Below are 12,695 nucleotides of genomic sequence, written 5' to 3'. Positions count from 1 at the left end.
TAAATCAACTCTGTAAGATCAAGGGATTGATGTGAAGTTATGAACAATACTCCTTTGTCAATTAAATTGATAGAAACCAACCTGTTTTTAGTCATTTACCTATATGAACAAAGTCAAAAACTCCAAGGGAGGGGGACCCATCACTTGGAGAAATTTGGGGCTGGTCTTCCTGGCCTCAGTTTCCCAGTTTGGTTCTGAATTCTCTCTACTAAATTTCTGTTTTACTAAACTTTGAATTTGCTTCACAGTGATTATTTCAGTCAACCATAGCACATAAACAAAAAATATAAAATACTCCAAGAAAAAGCGAGATTTTATTATTTACTACATGGATAGACCTTGAAGATATTATGGCAAGTGAGATTAGTCAGACAAAGAAAAACAAATACTGGATGATCTCACTTACATACGGAATCTAAAACACAAACAAAAAATACAGCAAATTCATAAATGCAGAGAACACATTGGTGGTTACAAGAGGCAGTGGGTGAAATTGATGGTGGTGATAAAAAGGTGTAAGCGTCAACTTGTAAAGCAAAATAAATCCTGAGGGTACAATGATTGTATCATATCTTTGAAAGTTATTGAGAGAGTAGATCTTAAAAGTTCTCATCACCAAAAAAATAAAGGCTTTGTAGTTATGTAGGGTATAAACTAGATTTATTGTGGTGATCATTTGCAACATATAAACTAATTTAATGATATATATCAATTATGTCTCAATTCAAAAAAGTCAGGACTACCCTAAGTTGTTGATCCCTGTTCCTCTAGTAGAGTCAATCTTCTACGGTTTAGAAGTAATTTCAATATTTTTATGTGGAACATGATCTTGGTTAAACAAAACATCAAAATAAACGCTTTGTATCCCTGGAAATAGTTCAGTACTAAAACATTTTTAAGGTTGCAGCACATTTATTGGCCTTACACTCACAATAAAAGAGTAGACATATTTTCTGTTATTTGAGGAATAATCACTTGTCAAATCTTAATCTCAGTATATTGTAGACCTTTTATTTACACACGTGACATTCCTTACTCAAAGGCAATTTATTTTTTTACAGAAAGTAATTTTAAAAATCTTGATAGTCATTTGAAAATAATTATAGCAATTTTTTTCAGCTGGGAAAATACCAGAGTATTTTGATGATTTATTCATGTTCACATAGAATTGTAAAAATAACTTATTAAAGGCAAGGGCCATGATCTGAACTGTCCTTGTCACCCTTCCGAGTACAACGGACAAGATACATGATGCCATATAGTTAATGTAAGGCTGCAGACACCACCTGGGGATGAATATTCCATGCCTTCTCCTCCATGTACACACTAAAATTCACAAAATAAAATAGAATATTATTTCTATTTTTAAGATTATTTTGAATAAAAATACTGTTGCTTTACCTACCATTATTAAAAAAAAATAAAACTTTCTCCTTCATAAACACAGCTTGAGGAAATAACAGAATTTTGATAATGGAAGGTCCTTATATATGTTAGTGTAGCTTTTTGTGGAGACAGTTCAAAGGCAATTCAACCCTTTGTAAACATCATCCTCATAATGCTAGCACTACTGTTGCCATCTAATTCATTTGAAATCAACTATGATTTCAAATGCCAAAGATATTTGGCTGCCAAAGATATTTTTAATGCAATATGTGGAAATGGAATTACTCTTTAATAACACAAGTTAATCTGTATGTGTTCAAGCTTTGAAATCATTACAATAATCACAGGTTCCAAATTGGTCTACTGATGTAAATCGTTCTGTTTTCAAGGTAATTTAGTAGTCCCTGAATTCATTGTATGAGTTGTATTTTGATAAAAGCTTGATAAATTATGCTCCTGCTTTTTTTTAAGTCATTGTGAGAGATTTGATTGCCTTGGGAGATGTTCAAGAGTTTATAGTCAGATATCTAGTTAGCCCTTAGTGATTGAGCAATAGAGCCTTATTATCAATGATCACTTTGATCTGTCCCTAGGAATGCATCACCGCTCTGTGTACATGTTATGAAAACATAGTTAAGAAAGTCAAGCGTGAGGCACATCAGTCTGAATCACTGAGTACTAATGCTGAAAAGTGGTGTTAGAGATCAACCAGTACCTTCACTTTTCACGTGAGGAAACAAAAATGACAGATTAAAAAACATGTACAGCTGCATGTAGTTAGCACAGGTAAAGCTAGAAGTCTGGGTTTTCTGTATAGTGATCCCATATTCTTTCTATTATATCACCTTAGTTTATTTTCAATTCAGCCCAATGCATTTGACTCAATGTTACCAAACAACAAAGTATTAGGTAATGTGCTGAATGATGGAGATAAAATAATAAAAAAATATTATATAGTCTTAAGAAGAGAGAAATATATAGATAGATGGCTTAATTTGAGATCAACCATAGTAAGAGAAAAAAAGACCAGGAGTCAGTGAAGTTTTCACCAGAGAGTCAATTTCTGAATTAAGTTTAGGGTAAGTCAGTTATTTGTCAAACCAAATAGGAGAATAATCTTATGAGAGAAATAGCATGAATAAAAGCAAGAACCTAAGATGTCCTGTCTGTGACTTTCCCCTGGCCACAACACCTCCAAAGGCAGATATTGCAGTGGGAAACCAGGATTTTCCTATATGCCAAATAAGACTACCCACCCCTGGCCTCTGTGACTCAATTAGCAAGAAATAAGTGGGTGCCATGGAGCATCTATTGTTCTGGAGTTAGAACCAGGACACACAGACAGGTGTTCTAGGGAAGATCACCCTTCCTTTGGCATCCACCTGTCTACCAGAGGAAGTAGACAGGGGATCCCTTACTCTTCATGCTCCCTGCAGAAGGAAACACAGCCCCAAGTCCTGCCACCTCATTGCCACATTCTTCCTGAGAAAATCAAGGTTGATCATATAGTAAGTGTATTTTATCTTGGATCATAAGTTGCTACATAAGCCAAAATTTCAAAAACAACCCTCATCTCAGCTTCTCAAATTTCTTCTAGAGGGAGATGTACAGTCAAATTCATGGTAAACCAATAGAGCAAAATATTTATCTTCAAAAGAGCCCTAGGTAAGTCAGATCATGCCCCTGTGTAATTTTTTAAAAAATACTTCTCTGTTCTGCACAACCAACCCCCTGCAGTCTGTTCCACAGTGGTTTTCTCCTGTGATTTGTTCTGTTGGCTTCGGCACAGAGCCCCGTTCATTCTCTGCTAAGTGTTGTTGCCTGGCCAGGGTGTAGCTGCAGGCATAACAGTCAAGAAGTCTTAGTGACATGGAAGAACCTAGAATTTACTTGGAGCTGGTCTTCAAAAAAGCTGTGAGGATTGTTATACCATTGCCTGAAGATGTGAGATCGGTTTCTAATCCTCATGGTCGATCATGGAAATTGTTGACATATGTAGCTATTGTATTTTTGTTGTTCTCTGTTTTTGTGGAGAAGTTATCAATCAGTGAGAAGCTGATTTTATGTGGGAAGAGAGAAAAAAGTTTCTACAATAATTGAAGAAAAATGTAAACTACTGGAAAATTTGGTCCTTGGCAAAAAGAGTTTAAAGATTTAGAGAAACCTTTAAAGGATACCAGCTTTGAGGAGGAAGAGGAGTCAACAGAAGAATAAAGCTTGGAGGTTATCAATCAAGAGTTGGACAGGTCTAAATCCTAAACTTAAGTATGAAAAGCTTTCTCTAGAAAATGAGTTAAAAGAGAAATCCCTATTTTTTCCCAAAAAAAGTGGATATATCTAAAAGGACACAATTCCTACAAAAGGAATCAAAATCCCTCAAATCATAAGGCGCTACAGTCAAAAGAATCTTTAAAACATTTTGAATGTTTTAAAACATTTGAATGTTTAAAACATTTAAGGGGGCCTCCCCGGTGGCGCAGCAGTTGAGTGCTGGGTTGCGAAGCTGCCTGCAGCCTTTTTAGTGCCTGTTCAATCCCCGGCTGCTCCCCGGCCACCGGAGGAGGGTCCCGCATGGCGCGCAGACCTCTCCTGCTGCCCGCTGCTCCCCTCAGCAGTGTCCTTCGGTCCTTCTGCCTGCTCTGCTCCCTGCTCTGGCTCTGGTGAATTCTCTCACCCTCCCCGCGCGTCTGACTGTATCCAGTGCTTGTATAAATAAATAAATCTTTAAAAAAAAATTAAGGATGACAAGGTAGTTTTAAATGATTATATGACTGAAAATTCCCAGCTTCAGGAGGAAAGCCAGAAAGTTTTTATAAGAGCTGAAAAATGGAAATGAATAAACTTAACAATTGAAAACTCCAAAGTAGATGTTGAAGAATTCTGTATGAAGAAAAGCAGAGCAAGTCTCTGACTGAACCCTTGCTAAAGATGAAAGATTGACTCCTTGCTTGGAGAAGACTTAAGAGATAATAACTTGGAAATGAAGAATGACATGGAAAATGATAATTGACTAAAATGACCTATGAAGAAACTGATTCCTGCTGCTAAGTTAAATACTTCTTGAAAAATCCAAGAAGAAACCAAATTACCCTCAGTTATCTGAAGTAGAAAAAGCAAAAGAAAAGCTTAGAGAGTATTAACAACCACCAGACTGAACAAGCATCTTTATAGTCAGAAAATGCAGCTTAAAAGTGAGAATCAAAAGCTTCAGCCAAAACTTCCAGTAATGACTGAGCTGATTATCAAGAAACTTTCCAAGGCAGATGAAAAGACCAACCAGGCACCTGAAGAGATTGAATCTTTTTTTTAAAAAAACAGCCAGTGCTCTTGAAGAAGAATTAAAGAGAATCATTCATTCTTGTCAAAGAGAGATTATTTCCTATGACCAAAAAAAAATAAAAGCTGCCCCATGACAATTGGTTGGCAGTTCAGAGTACTGAAAATCTAAATGATTTAAGGAAAGAACATGGTTACAACAGAAGGAAACTAACTGAAATAGTTTAAATTTTAACTTTTAGAAAAAGATGCTTATGCATTTGAAATTCCAAATACAGCTTTGACATTCCAAATACAGCTTTGGCAGAGAGCATTCTTCATACAGTTCCTCACCACTGGGTCAACCTTCACCTCAAATGAGAGGGTCTTCCTCACCTTCAGTTTCTTTGGAGGGTTCATTCAAACTCATACTTTTGTGTCCAGGGGGAGGACATGTCATAATAACACAAGATGGGGTTAGCTCCAGAATAGAAGATTGGTTTAGCCTTAGAAAATTAACCCATGTGATTCTCCACATTAACAGGATAAAATGTTTTTAAAATATGATCTTTGTAGATTCAGGAAAAGAGTTTTGGCAGAATTAAACATCCAAAATAAAAAAATCCCATTGAACCAGGAATTGAAAAAAACCTTTTAATATGGTAAAGGTTATTTACAAAAACATGCAGCAACATCTTACCTAATGGTAAAATATTAAATCTTGCTTTTCCCCTAAGGTTTGGAGCAAGGCTAAGTCCACTCTCATCCCTTCTGTTAAGCATCATTGTGGAGTTCATAGGCTCTGCAGTAAGTTAGAAAAAGAAACAAAATCCAGGCCTCCCCTGGTGGCGCAGCAGTTGCGCGCCGGGCTGCGGAGCTGTCCGCAGCCTCAGCAGTGCCAGTTCGACCCTCAGCCACTGGCGAGGGTCCCACATGGCGCGACAGACCTCCTGCCATGGCAGCTGCTCCCCTCAGCAGTGTATTTCATCAGTCTGCCTGTTCTGTTCCCCGCTCTAGTTCTGGTGAATTCTCTCACCCTCCCGTGCTTCTGACTGTACCCAACGCTTAATCTTTTTTTTTTTAAAAAAAATCCGTATCTATTCAAAAAAGAGGAAAACTCTCTTAATATGATTACTTACATGACAAGCCCTTTGAAATCTATCCCAAAATATGTTAGTTAGAATTTGTTGGTAAATTTGGAAGACTTCAGCTACAAGGTAAATAATCTAGCAATAAATGACTATAAAGATTTTTCTAAAATCTACATCAAAAATAAAGTAAAAAATTTACATCATAAAATAAACATCTAAGACTACATCTAGCATAGAGTTCTCAGATCTATTCTCTGAATTATCAATATCATTTCAAGGTTTTATGTTACCTAAGTGTCTTGGAAATTATATTCAAGCTGACATGCCACAAAACATGATTAGTCTTGAAAGAAAGTTTATAGAAATAATTCAAGTAAATAAATTTTTCATAATCAAACATTTTGTAAGAGTAGAGTTAGCCTATTTTATCAGTAAACTTATTTAAGTTTAGAAAATCAAATGCAAATAAAGTATTTTTTATACTTGTCATAAATCAGACATAGCTGTTTTATCTAAGTATTAAGCTGATCTTGTTAGCTACAGTTATCTTAATTAAGTTATGTGGAAAATTAAAACACTGCGTTGATTTCTGTAAGGAAATAAAGTTTAAATTTATTCCAATGTGGGGTTGGAATAACATGTTCTTTAAAGGCTGGATCCATCCCACAGGCCAGCAGTTTGTCATGTTGACTTGGCACGTCTACATGTCTAAACAGCTAGCTAAGCCAGTAGTCTTGAAATATTTTCCTCATATTCCTAGAAAATTTAAAGTTGCATCTAAGTTCTAATTATTATTGTAATGATTTGATTGCTGTCATATTATTAATGCTGCCTTTTAAAATAAAATTGTCACATTTTAAACATCTGATGAAATTAGAATAACATTAAATCTGAAAGGGAAAATTTAATTCTGATTAAACGAAGTGGGTTCTATAAAGTTCAGGGCACCATGCCCTAGACTGTTCTGGACTGCAATAGGGGGATATTTTGCCCTGCATTTATGATGAGCTACTATGAACAGAGAAGTTTTACCTAATTTGTGGAAACTGGTACCAAAAAATAAGGGAACAATATTGGACTAAAAGTAAATGCAATATTTACAGCAGGGTTTTATCACCTCTTAAATGCATAATTTATATAGTAGAATCCATGAAATACTACTGGTCAGTTAATCCAAATCTAGTAAGTACATGCTAAGAATAGGCAGCAGCAGAAATAACGAGGTTCATTGACCGAGCACACAGAAATGTTCTATCAGTAACAGTACTCAGGAGATTTACAACCAAATGAAATAATACATATGACTATGTATTATCCAGAAACCTTGTCAGAAGTCAAGAAAACATGTTTTCTGTGAACCTAAACAAATAGTACAAAATTTTTAAATAATTTATTGACCTATTAGATATACACATGGAACTTTTAATGTCTGTCTTGGAATCATGCAAAGGATAATTTCATACTAAAGACACAAGTGACCAAGAGACTTTACCTTCTCCTTAAGGAGACTAAAAATGTTTTTCATAAATCTTGAATATACCATTTTCTAAAAATCTGAGATGGATGAAGTATAGAAACTTGTCAGGACTGTGGACTCGATGCAATAAGGTGCTGCCATCTTCAGTATTTCTTATTTTTCTTTGTATGAGACTCTCAGCAATAAGGCTTTGACAATAGCTGAGGACAGGGAGGGGGAAACTTGCTTTGCACAAATGTCATTATTGCCACATTTGTAATCTGTAATATATCTCAAATTCAGAACACATTCCTGTGGGTTAAAGTAACTTTCTAACTTCCAGGTCTAACCTTTCCAAAATTTTCAGTACAGTCATGAAAGACACAGTGATTTTCTGCTGGCTCATGATGACTTCACTAAAGGACACTTTGCCAGAATCAATATTTTGAAATGTTGCTTTGTTTGGAATGATGAATACTTCACACCTGGCAATGAATGGTAATAGTAAGAATGGGTGAAATGTAGGACTTTCTTTTGAAAAGTAGAAGAGGGGCAATTTTGAAAGAATACATTGGGGAAAAAAACCACACAGGAGTAGACAAGTAAATCAATTTGGGGAACAAAAATGTGGAATTATCTAAAATAAGATTTACTTTAAATCTTCCATGCCTACATACCATTTGGAAATCTTCAGGACCCACTCCCCACTGCCTAGCCTAGTACGTTATTTTGAAGACAGAACTTAACTTGCTAAAATACCTTAATGAGATTTCTTTACTGTAACTTCCTAAAGAACTTTTAATATGGTTTCTTTAAATGAAATATCAAAAGAGAATATAATCCAAATGTAATTGCATCAAGATGCAATTGAATTTTGGGGGAAACTGACAACCTATTTCTCAAATTTACATTTCAAAGACCTAGCATGGCCTAGATTTATTTGAAAATAAAATCTTGAAAACAAGTGAAGGAAATGGGAAGACTTAAACTGCTAAATATTAGGACTTACAAAAAACCAACGTGATAGTCTGTGGTAAGCCAGCAGCCTCCTATCATGTCAACAATGAGTAGGCAAATAGAGAGATGACTTTGAGAGATCAATCCTTACCCCCTCCACCTGGCCATACTGTCACCCTCATCTCTCCCCAATTTTCTGTCCTAGGACTTGTAAAATAGATTCTAGAAATCCAGATAGTAAATATTTTGGGCTTTGCAGACCATACAGTCTGTCACAATCACTCGAGTCTATCATTGTACCTCCAAAGCCTACCTCTGCCCAAGTGGCAGAGAGGATAGGAGCAGCACGGCCCTTCGAGAGGATGAATCTATCATTAACCGGGTGTTGTGGGTCTGTCTGTTTGTACCTCATCGTGTGGAAGAATACTACGGACATGATCTCAGCTGTGCTGCAGCACGACATGGGATGGCCGGAACTGGAGGCACATGTGGCCTTGATGGAGCTGATGCGCAAGCGCCTGGCTATGTCCTGCAGCATCTGGACGGTGCTGGCATCTGGATTGGCTTTGTTGGCCATGGGGCTGGCCCCTTAATTGCAGGGCAAATACAGCCACCACAGCGCGGCAGTTGCCCCATAAGACTCCTGTGGTCACGTCTAGATTCCTAGAGGACTGAGTTCAGCAACTGCTGAGGGTGATGTCGGGCCACAGATATCACGAGATGCTTGAATTGCAAAGCATCTGGAACTGCAATATTCCTAGTATACCGTAAATTATTACTGCTATTAATACACGACAATTATTTTTAAAACAAAATTAATTCACGTAGTCTGGTGGTAAAAGTAAATCTGTGCCCCTGAACTCTCCTACCTGCCGAGGGTTATAATTTATCTGAAAAAAAGCACAAGCCAATGACAGTATATCCTCTCCAGTGCTAGCATGTTAAGCTTCTTGATTGTTGAGGAATCACTCCTAATATTGACTTCACATTAAAATCATGACACTGTAAAACAAAACAATAAAACTAAAGAAACAATGCCTGTGTTCAACCTCCAAACAAGTTTAATTTAAATTTCTGGGTGTAGGATCTGGGAGCCCTTATTTTTAAAATGTACCCCTTGATTTAATATGTAGCAGTTAAAAATATATATACAATATGCAGATATATTTAAACCAGTATTTCTTAACTTTGTACATTAGAATAATCGAGGAAGTTTAAAAAGAAAAAAGAAATCTCATGTTCAGGTTTTACTTTAAGCCAATTAATAAATCAGATTTCTGAGTGAGGAATCTGGGTACCAATAATTTTAAAAGTTACCCAATTTCAGCATTCAGTCAAGTTGTAAACAGCTAATTCAGGGGCTCTTGCTACTCTCTACATGTCTCTTACATTATATCTCAGGAAAATATTTTAAATACTTGCCATTTAAACTAACTTTTAATTGTTAAGACTTGATATGAAAATAAGCCATAGTTGCATGACTCACAAGACTGGAAGACTTGCTAAAGGAATGTTGGAGTTGGAAAAGTCCTTAGAAGGTTATTTTGTATTCATTACTCCCTTATCTTTTGCAAATTAGTTTGTTTATCTTTTTAGACAACTAAAGGAACAGGAAATGAAAACAGACTGGGACTCAAAGTAAAGATGGGAACTAGAGAAAAAAATTTTCATAGAATCATAATAGCAAACTATAAGGCACTAACAAGAAAGCAGTTCATATAAACAAACACAAAGCTCACTATTATTTTGCCTGAGAGCACTAATAGAGCCAAACAATTGGTGAAGAATGATTTATAAGGCAGTGTTCACATGGAAAAAAAAGATAGGAGAAATAGTAATTATTTAACATTTCAAGTTCCCAAATTCTTCCATTCATTTTAAAATATTGCATAAATATTTCCCAAAATAGTAAATAAAAAGGTTTTAACGTTAATGAAGGTCAATTTTGTTAAGAATGTGATCCTTGACATTTAATACACTAGATAGTACATATTTACCTCTGTCTTTACTCTGAGACTGTAGGTTTTTTCTATTAATGTTTTCCGGGGCCTCCCTGGTGGCACAAGGGGTTAAAACGCAACCTATGAAGCTGTGCCCAGCCCCTGTAGCAGGAGTTCGATCCCTGGCCAGGGAGCAACCCACATAGCGCAGCAGACCTCTTCTGACTCGCCTGTTGCTCCCCTCAGCAGTGTACTTCAGTCACTCTCTGTTCTGTTCCCCACTCTGTCTCTGGTGAATTCTCTCACCCTCCACACCACTGGCCTGTACCCCAGCTCTTGTATGCATAAATAAAAATAAATCTTTAAAAAAATTTTTCAAATATTGTAATGATTTTTGTAAATTGCTTGTAAAATACTTTAAAGTGTTCTAAGAGTTTTACAAGGAAAGACTGGGAATTTAAATATAGATTAATATTTCCTTTAATATGTTAATGTTCTAAATTAATTTTATAATATACAATTGAAAATAACCATACAAGTATAAAGTATGAGAATTTGATAATGCAAGATTATCCACTGTAGCTGTGAACACAGCTTAGTCAAGTAAATCAAAAACATGATGACACATTCTATTCCTTCTATTTAAAAGAGGTTATTACTGACAAAAGGGCAGCCAAAGAATTTTAAGTCAACATGCCAAAAATTTAGTTGTCTTTGAGAAAAGTCCATTACTTATTTTAGAGGTTATCTTGGAAGACAGTCAAAAGCTTTCTGCAGATAGGAGGAAATCAGTCATTAATTTTGTTTTATCCACACAAAATAGGGATTGGCAAACTCAAGTGCCCCTTGGGGTAGGAGTGGCGATGAGTACATGAATATCAGAAAAATAAAGGTTGAATGGATCAGTGACAAGCTGGAGAATACAAGCCTATCTAAAGGCTTTCCAAACTCAAATTTGTGAATATTTTGTTGGGAAATAAACATACCAGTTTTGCCAGTTTTGACCCCTTACTTAAAAGTCTGTTTAAAAAAAAGCTTTATTTTACATTTGTTTAAATTTTTCACTATAATTTTTTTCTCAATATCTGAAAAGTATATATTATATTGTGTACTTCGGATGAAATAAAACCAAGCAGAGTTACTAATACAAACAGCTATGGAGGAGTGACATTGTTCGCCCCTCTGACATTGTCTCTGCTGACACCACCCTGCTGTCATCAGCCTCCAGCCCTCAGTCTCCTTGAGACCAAGCAACTGCCTTCAATTACGTTGTAGCATTCTGATGGAGAGATAATTGAAGTGGATGTGGAAATTGCCAAGCAATCAGTGACTATCAAGACAATGTTGGAAGATTTGGGAATGAACAATGGAGATGACCACCCGTTCCCTCTACCAAATATTAATGAAGCATTACTAAAAGAGCTCATTCATCACCCCAGGATGATGAGAATAATGTTGTTATCCCTGTTTGGGATTAAGAATTCCTAAAAGTTGACCAAGGAACACTTTTTGAACTTTTTCTAGCTCCAAACTATTTAGACATCAAAGGTTGGCATGAAGTAACATGGTAGCCTGAGGCCAGTATGATCAAGGGGAAAATTCCTGAGATTTGCAAAACCTTCAATATTAAAAGTGACTTCATTGGAGAAGAAGCAACCCAGTAGGCAGAACCAGTGGTGTGAAGAGAAGTGAAATGCTGTGTCTTACATTAACACTGCAGATGGTACTAAAGGACACATACCACCAACCAGATGAAAGGAAACATTGGATAGGGGCAAAACAGCTCTGGTCTCATGGAACTTGGGACCCGGCACAGTGACACATGGAAGCACTCTATTTCTCAGAACTCTCCAGAGCCCCTCCTTTTGCATTTTATGGAGGCTTTATTACTTAGCCATCATTGATTAAATCACTGCTCATTGGCAATTGAACTCAACCTGCAGCCCTCTCTGCCCTCCCTGGAGGCTGAGGGTGGGATTGGAAGTCCAGTCCTCTAATCACATGGTTGGTTCATCTGAGGCTACCACACTCACATAACAAGACACCTTTATCGCACTCAACACTTAGGAAATTCCAAGGCTTTGGGGGAGTCTGGAACTGTGGATGAAGAAAAAAAATATGAGTAATATATGTTGATCATCTGAATGACAAAATGTATCTTATCATAATATCTGCTTTTCAGATGTGTTTTTCAGTCTATGAAAACTGTTGCCTTTTATAGTTTGTCTAGTTTTCTAGTTGTTTATGACTAGAGGGTAAGTCTCATTCTAGTCACTTAATCATAGTCTCAGAACAGTATTTTAAAATGTTTTCAATGTTGATACATAATAGGGGTATATACTTCACAGATAGCTAGTGTACAAACTCTACCACTTTCAAGGATCATTCACATGTTTACCTCCTGATGTCAAGAGAATTAAGTTTCAGATTCCTAACTACACCAATCATCACTAACATTTTTGATGCCATTTAAAATATGTTTCCCAAAGTACAAACTAATGACATTTTAATTGTTAAGAACTATAGAAAAATCCCATTGCTATGGTTAAATTTTCCAGAGAGATTTTGCACTGCTCTGTTAAACACAAAGTCCTTTTGCATTTGAATGAT

At 36.2% G+C, this 12,695-nt stretch overlaps 1 pseudogene across 1 annotated transcript; it reads left to right on the top strand.

Annotated features, from left to right (window-relative positions):
• The first annotated feature begins 8,841 nt into the window (after positions 1–8,841).
• Positions 8,842–11,777, top strand: LOC311178853 (S-phase kinase-associated protein 1-like; annotated as a pseudogene). The gene is made up of 2 exons: positions 8,842–8,912; positions 11,240–11,777. The product of its transcript is annotated as an S-phase kinase-associated protein 1-like (transcript).
• The last annotated feature ends 918 nt before the right edge of the window (positions 11,778–12,695 follow it).

This window comes from Talpa europaea (assembly GCF_964194135.1).
Source record: "Talpa europaea genome assembly, chromosome: 10".
NCBI lineage: Eukaryota > Metazoa > Chordata > Mammalia > Eulipotyphla > Talpidae > Talpa > Talpa europaea.
The sequence above is the reverse complement of the archived record's forward strand: the minus strand, read 5'-3'. Positions and strand labels throughout refer to the sequence as shown.